This window comes from Octodon degus, unplaced genomic scaffold, assembly GCF_000260255.1.
Source record: "Octodon degus isolate 3935 unplaced genomic scaffold, OctDeg1.0 scaffold00109, whole genome shotgun sequence".
In the NCBI taxonomy this organism is placed as follows: domain Eukaryota; kingdom Metazoa; phylum Chordata; class Mammalia; order Rodentia; family Octodontidae; genus Octodon; species Octodon degus.
Window position 1 is genome coordinate 6034694 of NW_004524685.1, and position 11727 is coordinate 6046420.

General features: G+C 38.1%; 1 pseudogene; it reads right to left on the bottom strand.

Annotated features, from left to right (window-relative positions):
* Nucleotides 1–7839: 7839 nt before the first annotated feature.
* On the bottom strand, nt 7840–11267 carry LOC101586558 (annotated as a pseudogene).
* Nucleotides 11268–11727: the final 460 nt, after the last annotated feature.

An 11727-nucleotide genomic window follows, 5' to 3' on the forward strand; every position in this document is an offset into this window, starting at 1 on the left:
TATACTTTTTAGCATTTTGTAATGGCCATTCTTGCCTCTATTTTTTTTTATTATTATACAAAAAATAAAGGGAAGGGTTTACAGGGTGCTCAGGGTCTCGCTACTAGATGAAACTCACAGTGATTGCCTGTTTACAGCCTCCCAATTGCTGGGATTATAGGTGCGCGCCACCACGCCTGGTGTCCATTGGCATCTCGGCGCGCCCTGTGGGCACCTGTGCCTGCTTGCAGGCACTTTAATCCTCTGAGCTATTTGGCTGGCCCTAGCCTCTATTTTTATTTCTCTTAAATTCTGCTATATATGACAGTTTTAGACATTTATGCTTTCTAGGCTTAATGCTAGCCTGATAGATATTTTTCTTTTTATTTTCAATCAACTTATCCCCTTATATGTGAAAAGAAATTTTTGTAGACAGCATAGTTAAGATGTATTCTTTTATTCAATGTGCCACCAACTGATGAATTTATAGCATTAACATTTAAAGTAATTACTGATATTAAAGTCATATTTTTTCTTTTGCTCTTTTTTATTATTTCTCATTGTGGATTACTTGGAAACTTCTTAGGGTTACATTTTGATATACTTAGGACTTTTTATGTTCAGCACAGTTTTCTTAGGGGATGCTCTAGGTTCTCATCATGGTCCCCTATTAACATTTAACCACTTTGAGTTAAGCATAGGAACCTATACTTTCAGTTGAAGATACCTTACTTGATTGCTTTTTAAAATATAATTTTATTTATTTTACAGACAGCATAGCTTTTCAGTTTTTTGCATGAAGGAGCTATACTAGCTCAAGTGAAATGGTTGCATCATATTAGCTCATAGTTACAGTAGCTCAACCAAATGGTTACATCATAGTAGCTGTGAGGTTTTTAAACTGTGACAAAGATGAAGGGACATTCTCCTCACTGGGAGGAAATCCTCACTGAAGCTTCCATGAGCCACAAGCACTTAAATAAAACCCATGAAGCTTTAGCTGATCATCCTTGGCCAGGCCACTCTCTACCAGGAAGTGGCATTCACCCTAGTGCTGGTCACCTGGAGCTGGATTACTTGTCATATTCTGGATGCTTGATGACAGTAGCATTGCAGGCAAATTTCTTTTTAAATATCTTCAGATTTTTTTTTTTTTAATTTAACTAATCAGCAAACCCTTGGACAGTGTAACGGTCTTCCTGCCATTTCTCTGTTGGATTTTTATATGGATACACTCCTCTGTGCTGGCAGGATGCAAGTCATCACCCTTACTTGCAACAGCAAAAGGGTCCAGGCTCTGGATAGAGGACATATGAGGGGATCCCCTTCCTCACTGGTGGTGGCCTGCAGAAGGTGGCTGCAGGGAAGGTGAGGCAGGAATGGGTCACTAGAAGGCAGGGGGCTCCAGGCTGAGGCAGCTGAGCGCTCGGCTGTAGGTTGGTGACTGGGGCCTGAATGTAATTTTATTTTATTTATTTTTTTTATTTATTTTTTGCTCCGAATGCCTTCAGGGCAAGTTTGGCTAGCTTGAGTTGTGGGGATTGAACCACAGCAACCTGAGCCTGACTGCTTTGTTGAAGCAGCCACTTAAAGAACTGAGCTAAGGGGCAGGCCCCCTCTGAACATAATTTTAAAAAGTATTTCCTTTCATACCTTGAACACTATACCAGTGTTGCATGTTGCTTTTACCATAAGACATGATTAAAGAATTTTATGAGGTTTGTGGTGGCCAATTATGTACACTTCTGTTCTTCCCTTTCAGTTATTTTCTTAACTTTTGAAGGTCTCAAAGGCTCATTCATTCCTTTTTCTGAGAGCTTTCTTATACCATTCTTTCAGTGTAGGTTTGCTAGTTACATTCTCTGTTTTCCTTTGTACAAAATATTGTTTATATTTTATTCCTAAGGAACAGTTATGTCAAGTGTCATAGACAAGAGTTAATGTTATTGTGTTTTAGCCTTTGGAATATGGGTCATCTTTTTCTGGATGAAATGGTTCCAGAACAGATCATATTAGCTATCATTTGAGCTATTGTTCTTTTATAGATATTACAGTTTTTCTTTTCCCTGTTTTTAATATTTTTTTCTTTTGCTTTTAGTTTTCACAAATACAGTTTTTGATATGTCTTGGTATATCTCTCGCTTGGTTTCTTAAATCTGGAGGCTCATCATCTTAGGGCAAATTTAGGAAAGTTTCATCCGTTATGACTTAAATACTATATCACTGTCACACTCTTTCTTTTAATAATTAGTATTAGATTTTTTTTTATTGTCCCTTAGATCTTGGAGGTGTTTTCTTCCAGCCTTCTTTCCCACTGTTGTTTAATTTGAGTAAATTCTATTGATCTATCTGAAGTTCAGTGGTTCTGTATTCAGCCATTACCACTATGATTGGGACCATCCATCAAGTTTTAAATTTTAAATTGTGACTTTCTAATTTTTAACTTCCATTTGGTCTTTTTTTTTTTTTTTTTTTTAACAGTGGGGATCAAACTTATGTGTGCTGTACCACACCGAGCTATATCCTGAACCCTGTTTTATTTTTTGAGACAGGGTCTTGCTATGTTGCCAGGCTGACCTCAAGCTTGTGATCTTCCTGCCTCCCAAGTAGTGACAAATAAAGATGTGTGCTACTGTGCTCAGTCATTTGATTCTTTAAAAATAACTTTAAGTTAATTCCTGAGATTTTTCTGTTTTTCTTTTCTCATTTGTTTCAAGAGTATTTAAAATTTATTCATGAAGCATTTTGTTTTAAAAAGAACTGCTTTAAAATTCTTGTTAGACATTTTTTATATTGTTATTGGCATCTTATTCAAGAAAATTTGAGGGCTAGTGAGGTAGCTTAGTGGACTAAGCACCTGACTAGGCAAGCACAGGGACCCAGGTTTGATCCCTGGCACCACATGGCTGTGCTGGCCCTGTCCCTGGGTGCACTGAGCCAGCAGCTGGTCCAGGTTTGGCGGCACATGCCTGTAATCCCAGCCCTGGAGAGGCTGAAAACAGGAGCTGCATAGTGGAACCCTGTACCAAATACATTAAAAAAGAAAATTTGAAAATTTCCTGGATTTTCTTGGAGTTTTATGTGATAAATGAATTATAGTTATATTTGGTAAGGACTTCCAGTCCTATTTAAGTCCTATGTTGAGCAGGTAGTCACCACCTTCTTTGATATTTAGTATGGAGGTGCTGGCCTGCCTTCATGTACTGAAGTTCTGATGGCAGTTTATATTTTTAGAGTGAAAGCAGTGGCACTTTACAACTTCATCCTGGGATGCTGGCAAGGATTCTGCTTGTCTCTGCTGAAGCTTTGCTTAGTGATAAGAATGAAAGCACTTCCCTGGGATGGCCCTTTTTAAAGATGAGGAAAAAGACATAGAAGGTGCTGGGCCTGGGTCTACTTACACCTCTTGGTAAAGGGAAGAGAGACACAAGTCTACTGATGCCACTCTAGCTGAGTGATAGGCTGAAGTTTCCTGCCTAGGGAAGTCTGGCTTTTGATTTGTCCAGAGAGAACAGGCTTCTGTTGTGTATGCCTGTGTGTATGTTGGAGGACTCTGGTGCCCAACCTGGAATGTAGAGGAAGAGAGAAAAAGAGACTCAGGGCACTTGGCGTGTGGTTACTTGAGGTTCCAGCCATCTGCCTTTTACTCCCACATTTGAAATGTCCTGTTTCATCGTCTGATGGATAATTTTGAGGGGAACTTGTTGCACATATAGAGGAGGAGCTGCAGAAAGTAAATCCATTGCTTTTTGTCCCCAAATAAGAGCATATTGCTTTCTTATTTACTGTTTCGTTCAATGGAAAATATATAAAGGGTGTTTCTGCTGCATATCAAAGCATAGTGGCTATCTCAAGAAAGCACTTGTGCAACATTTGGAATTATACCTTGAATCAGCTACCGTTTTAAGTAGAGTATCTTTTTATTTGATTTTTATATAAATCATAGTTTTCCAGACTTGGTTGTTTGGCATTAAAAAAAAGTGAATGAAATGGATATGTTACTTAAAAAAACAAAACAAAACAAAACAAAAAAACAAAACAAGAAATTGCTGACAGTATTTTTTACCAATGACAGAATTGGTACTTGCAAGAGAAAAGTCAGGGATTTGGAAATTTTAGTCCACCAGTGTGCACTTGCCAGCTCCCGGTACCTAAGCGTTTTTCTAATGACAGCATGTGTTTGCAAATCATACAGTGAAATATGTCAGCATTTTAGATCTGCACAGCTGGCTAAATCAGTGGTTTGCAGTGACTGATGAATGATGTTAAAAACTTATGCATAGATAAAAGTTCTGTTCAAAGTGCAAAATAGACTTTTTAAAAAAGTTATCACTAGTATTTTTGATTGTTAAATAATAACTATACATTTTGAGAGTACATTGTATGTATGCTGTGTATATGTTTAATGTGTAGATCCAATGAAGTCAGTTGCCCTATCACTTAGTTTACCTCTCTTTTTTTTATGCTGAGAAATTTGAAATTTGCTCTTGTAGTTATTCTGAAATATGTAGTACAGTCATGGATGGTAGTCTCATAAGATTATAGTGGAGCTGAAAAATCCTTACATCTTTATTGTATCTTTTTTCTATTTAGATGTGTTAAAGTACACAAATACTTAGCATTATGTTACGGACACTTGCGGAATTCAGTAGAGTGACATGCTGTACATGTGTATATAGTAAGAGTGATTGGTTATATGTACTATACAACCTAAGTGTAATAGTGGGCAGTGTAGTCTAGGTTTGTGGGTCGGTACTCCAGGATGTTTGTACAGTGACAAAATTGTCTAATGTATATTTCTCAGGATATATCTCTGTCTTTATGTATAGTCATGTGACAGTACAATACTTTATTTTAGACCATAGTCAGCCTGCTGAGCAATGGAGCTCAAAATCTGTTCTCCCTGTCTACCTGAAGCTTTGTATCCATTATCAACAACTTCCCCTTCATTTTCTCCTTCCCATCAAGTCTCTGGTAGTCATCCTTCTACTCTCTCTGAGTGCAACTTTCTTTAGATTCAAGATCATCGGAACATGCCTCGGTATTTCTCCTTCTGTGCCTGGCATGTTTCACTTAGCGTAATGTCCTCCAGATTCATTTATTTTGTTTCAAAAGGACTGGATTTCCCCCCTTTAAAGAGTGAATAATCTTTCTTTCTTTCTTTCTTTCTTTCTTTCTTTCTTTCTTTCTTTCTTTCTTTTTTTGGTGGAATCAGGAATTGAACTCAGGCCCTTGCGCTTGCCAGGCAAGCACTTATTCCACTGAGCCATCTCCCCATCCCCCAAGAGTGAGTGGTATTCCACTGTACATCTGCATATCCTTTTTTCTGTGTCTGTTGATAGACACTGTTGTGGTTTGAATCTAAAATGGCTCCAAAAGCCTAATTGGGCAAGTGACTTGTTTATTGGGGTCCTGTAGCTGACTTTTTGCTACCAAGTGGGGCCTGGTCTGAATAGGATAGTTAAGACCTCCAAGGGTAGACCTTCCTCTTCATCTCCTCCCTTCTCTGCTTACCTTCTGGCTGCCATGATGTGAGCAGATTTCCTTCACTGTGCCCCTCTGCTGTGCCCTTTGGGCCTTGCAGCCAAACTTGGAGTCCAAGTACACCTCTTCTTTAGGCTTTGAGTATTGTCTCAGTGATGGGAAAAGAGACTAAGACAGATACACAGGTTGCTTTCATGTCTTGCCACTGTGAATAATGCTGCCATAAACATAGTGACTTCAGTTCCTTTGGCTAGCGTACACCCAAGTGGGATTACTGCTTCATATTGTAGTTCTGCTTTTAGTTTTTTGAGGGCCCTCCAGATCCTTTTCCACAGTAGCCATATTAATTTGCATTCCCACCAACAACGTGCAAGAGTTCCCTTTTCTCTGTGTTCTTCAGTATTTATCTTGTGTCTTTTTGATAGAAGCCATTCTGATGGATTGAGGTGGTTTGTGGTTCCCATATTAATTTGTATTTGCCTGATAATTAGAAATACTGAATAGTTTAGTACCTGTTTGACTGTTTCTATGTCATCTTTGAGAAGTGTCTTTGCCCATTTTTATCTGATTGTTTTCTTGTTATTACTTGAATTCCTTATGCATTTTGGATATTGACTCTTACCAGATGCGTAGTTGGCAACTATTTTCTTGCATTCTAAAAGTTGCCTCTTTGCTTTGCTACTTGTTTTCTTAACTGTGCAGAAGATTCTCAGTTTGATGCGGTCCCATGTTTCTGTTGTTGCTTTTGTTAACTTTACTTTTGGGAACATGTACAAAAATGCAAAACCCTAGTCAGTGTCAAGTAGGTTTTTCCATTTCTTCTAGCAGTTTTATAGTTTTAGGTCCTACATGTAAGTTTGTAATCCATTTTTGAGCTGGCTTTGTACATGCTGTAAAATAAGGGTCTAACTTGATGCCATGTATTTGCTATGGTTTGAACCTGATTTGTCCCCTTCTAACACATGTTGGACTTGATTGGTGTTGCGGTGGTCTTGTAGGTGTGGTCTTTAAGAGGTGATTGGGCAGAGCCCTCATGAATGCACTAATTCATTTCTGAATTTATGGATGCATAGATAAGTGGGCTATTGATGGAGTGGCCTTGTTATAACTTACCTGGCTCGCTGGCTCTGTCTCACTGTGCACACTTTGTTGTGTTACAGCACAGCAGGACACCCGTACCAGTTGTCACAGTCATGTGACATCTTTTGGTCTTCTCAACTTTGAGAGCATGAATTAAAAAAAAAAAACTATTATTTTATATAAATTACTAGGTTTCAGGCATTTTGTTCTAACAATTGAAAATAGACTGAGAGACCAATTAATGGGAGAGACAGTGCTTTCCCTACTGAGTGTTTTAGTTCCTGGCTTTTCTGTCCTGTTCCATTGGACAGTGTGTCTGTTTTTGTGCCAGCATCATTCTGTTCTGATTGCAGCTCATGTTATATGTTTTGAGTTTAGGAAGTATGGTATGTCCAATTTTATACTTTTTTGTCAAGGATTTTGGACATTTTGATAGGTCATTGGATTTCAGTGTAACAGAAGGTGATACATCTGATAACGATACTTTAGACTTTACATAGCAGTAAGCCTGTGATATTGCAACTTATAGGTTTTGGTATAATATTGAATTAGAGTATCTGTAATTACATGGAAAGACTATTTAAGTACTTTTTAAAAAATGCAGTCATAGATCTCTGTGATATTAGGTTTTCTTCTATACTTTATTATTGAAAGCAGGCACTTACTCCACTGAACTATATCCCTGGCCCCTCTCATGTGCTTGAAGCAATTTAGTTTGAATGTAGAAACATATGTAAAAATTGATCTTTCTTCTATCAATGAAGATATTGAAGAGGTTTGACAAAATACAAAACAATTTCATCATTTTTCATTTTCTTTTGAAAATTATAGTTATTTTTAAAATAAATTATTTTTTAAACGTGATAGTTCTATTAGTTCAAAATTTTGTGAATAAATCTTAAAGTTTTTGCAACTTTTAATTTCTAACATGGTGAATACTGAATGTGTAATCCATAAAAAAGTTTTTAGGAGTAAAAAGGGCCTTTTTTTTTTTAAAATACAGAAGTTTAATGTACCCCAGTGTACACATTGTTAGAATTAGACATATTTTTCACTTTAGCATTTGAAATCTTCATTTCCCTACAAAGTTTTTTACCACAAAATCAATAAGGAGAAAATAATTCCTAATTATCATAGTTTGTATGACAGGTTTCATTCTTCATGAGTAGGACCAAAAGTAAAACTTTCAGCAGTTTAAATTTCATATAAGGTTATTACAAGGACAGTACGTAAACAGTGTCAGACAATGCAGTTTAGTTTTTCTAACAGCAGTTGTATTGAAGAGTTAATAAATATTCAGTAATTCTCAAACAGATACTTACCACAATGAGATAAGTTCAAGGTGTCATTTGCTGAAGAAGTTAATGCAGTAGGAAAAAGCTCATCAAAGATAACAGTCTTGAGTCACATGGAGAGAAAACATTCTCTGAGGCTTTCACAGAGAACACATTGGCTAAGCAATGGCCATGACTCATCCACATTGCTGACACTGACAAAAGATCTACAATCTGAGGTACAGGATCTCAGGATAAATCCTGAGGGGATTTGACTGACCTTATCAGATCCAAAAGCTACAACTCTTGTTGCATAGGTCTTGCTTTATCTTAGTCTTAACCATTCAGCATAAAAGTATAAAAACAAAGTATGAGAAGTAAAGCCATGGTGTTATGTTGAGCTGTAGGGGACTCAGGTCAACAATTTCTGACATTGCCAGTCAAACGGAAGATCCAATACTATTATGGGCTACTGGACTCTTTTAGAATATTTTGCTGAGTTTACACACCTATAATATTCAAATGACGGAACTAAACAAAAATGGGTATACAGATGAATGTCCATTTTGTATCTGTATATTCAAAATGGTTAGGATAGATATACAGTTACATTCTCTTAATGAATAGAGGGATTTGTTCTAATGGTGTTTGTAAATAGGATATCATGTCTGCATCCTGTACACCAAATAACCACTAGGAAGAGAGTATACAATGTGTTAATTATTGAAACTGTCCTACCAATTTGATTTGAAACTGTCTCATTGCTATTTGTTTTTCAATAAAATTATGGGGGAAAAAAAAAAACAGTCTTCATGGGCTACCAAGCTCAGTGTCCTTCAGGTTTTTTTTTTTTTTTTTTTTTTTTTTAGAACTTTACCTTGACTCCTCTTGGTGGGGTGCAATAATCACACTTCTGTTTCAGATGTATGCCTAGGGGATTATTAGTTAATTCAGTAGGTTCTGGGACTGGGACGTGGTTGTCTCCCATTTCCAAATACCTAAAATCACACTTGCCAGTTTCTGAGTGCTCTTGGGAAGTACTTGGAGACAGAAATTCTGCTGAAAGTTCTTCATGAATTTGATAATTACATGAGGAAACATTAGCAGCTGTTGTAGATCCACATTTATTATCTATAATATCAATTTGATACTACAGTTCATTTCACAAGTCTTCTACTGATTCATAGTCATTTGGAGACTCACAGCAAGGCCCATTTTCTGCATTCTAACTGGGAAGCATTCTGCTTTGAGGGGAAACCAAGAGGGTATCTAAATTCTTTATAGCCTTTAGTTTTTAAGTAGTTTTAGATGTAGCTTATGAATCTGACCTTCAGCTGAGTCTCTGTGGTTTGCTGAAGAAACCCCGTTTTCCCTTCTGTGAGAAGAGTGACTGAGGCGAGCTCCATGGGAGGCACTGTCCTGCTCCTCTGGAAGCTCTGAAGCAGCAGTCTCACTTGCGAGTAGAGGGTCAGCTATGTTTTCTGACTGTGGAAGGCCTTGTGGTGGGTTGCTTACTACAGGAAGCTTTTTGCAGATCTGCGGGCTTTCTTCGCTATGTGGCTGGTCTTTTGCTTCATACCTTTAGTTCTAAAGCCACCAAACTACTTGGTCCATTAAATGAAGGCTGCAAATCAGTTATAGTGATTCTTTTATGAGCTGAAACACAAGGTGACATAAAAGAAGTCACTCCTGCTTAGCAGGCCTTTAACCCAACTTCCCACAAATGCTTTTTTTTGATTTTCTTTTTAGGGCTGGTTCTGTGATGATTTGGCTGTCACAGCCTGTGGATCTGCTGTGGCTTCTTTTTCCTTCAAATTAGATACCTGAGATATAGAAGGTGATTATGGTTTTAATTTCTTAGTTGTCCATGAAAAGGGTTGTTTTAACTGAGTGTCCTTTTCAACTTCCACTGACTTTAATCCCTGTTCAAGATCAGCAGCATGAGTATTATGCACAGGTGGAGGAACTGCAGCATCCTCCGTATTTTTGTGGTGTCAACTGTGTTAGTATTTACAACTTGCAATGGGAAACTGAACTCACAACCTGGGCTTGGATAAGCTTTTCTTTACAGGGAGCCAGCACTGAAGAATCCAGTGGTGATTCTTGCAATTGCAAAGAACTTGTTCTGATAAGCTCTGCGTTTTGTGCCAAAGGTGTCGTTTCTGGCAGGAATGCTTCAGTGCTAACCTGAATAACTGAGGCAGTTTTCCAGATAGATCCTTCAAGTGTCACGGGTAAAATGTGATTGTCAGCGAAAACTTTTGGATCTGAAAGTATATAATCTTTCTGGCCACAGCTCTGTCCTGTGGAAGAGTATGAGGAATGAATGATGCAGATGTGGGGACTGTCACTGAGGACATTCCTGCCGAGGCAGCCTGACCCATGGATAGCCATGCTGGAGAGGCATGCTGCTATCTCTTCCCCAGGAATACACTGATCATTAGACTTGCTAAGTGGGTGGCAGATAGCTTCTTCATCTGTTGCTAGGATGTTTTTCTTTCCCAAATTAATAATATGTATCTCAGAAGCAGAAACTTCAATTTTTTCATGGTTTTGAGTGTATAAACACTTCAGGTCATCCATCACATTCCAACCAACTACCATCCACATGCAAAAATCCATGTTATAAAATGTCATTTGCTCGGTATTGGATTACAGGTGTTACTTGATAAAGACAGCCCTCAAAGTGAAGTGTGTCATGCTGCAAGTCACTCTGTGGTAGGCCTGCTATGAAATGGAACACAAAATGCAGCACAAAACAGGAAGCACTCTCTCCAGTACCATTTTTCTCTTTTGTGATTTACTGTTGCAACTGTTGCATGGGCTGGAATGGGTAGCATTGTGGGTGCCACTCAGGGATGACATTTGTGAAGATGATGGGCTTCTTCACACACCTGTTTTGGTACTGGTGCCTACGCTGTGAACATTCAAAGTCCCATGAAAAGTTTTATGTGAAGAGCTCTTCAGTGTAGCCTTCTGAAGAGCAGAGGAAATGCGAACTCAGGGCTTCCTCTCTGAACTAACATGCGTTTGAGCTGGGCCTGAAGTGTAGTAAAAGTTTCATCTCTGATTTCATTGAGACCTGTCTCTGTCTCTGCAAATATTTCTGAAGTAAGGTTTTTAGCATCTCCATCTTTAACTTCATCCTACTGACTGATGTACTGGAGCTTACTTGCTTGACTGCCAGAATAGAGTCCTCAGAACAGCATCAGTCACATGTTCTGCTAGGCTTGCAAGTGTCCTGCACCTGCAGGTGAGAATCGAACCAGCAGAGAGCATTAGCATTTCTCCACTGGACACTGAATTCTGGCAAAACGAACATGTTCTCCCCCATTGTGTTTCAAGTCCAGATATACATCCTTCATTTTGAGAAGAAACTCCCCTAGTTCCAGAAACACGAGCTACAGCAGGATCTTCCGCAGCCCCATCAACATTATTGGCATCCGACATCTCCTTCTGTCCCAAGGAATCAGCTGTCCTCACTGCATTATGTTGACGACTTCCAGGCCATGAGTCAGGCCATAAATGTTGTTTCATTATATACTTCTCCATTATATGCACTGTTTAAAATTTATGGTCAGTAAAAATATGAGTTCTAGTCTTTTTAGATTTCGCTACAAAAAAGCCAGCTGTATAGCTCAGTGGTATAAACACCTGCCTGGAAAGCACAGGGTTCTGAATTTGATCCCCAGTACAAAACAAAACAAAACAAAACAAAACAAAACAAAACAAAACAAAACAGAAAAAAAACAAAAACAAAAAACAATTTGCTAAAAGAATAAATCTTTACAGTTGGTTTCTAAGATCTTTCATTTTTGAGGCTTATTTGTAGTGTAACAATCCTCTGAATTAGGAAAAATTAAATTATTCAGTGACTTACTTGGAGTCCAGAAAGATTCTTGAAAACTAA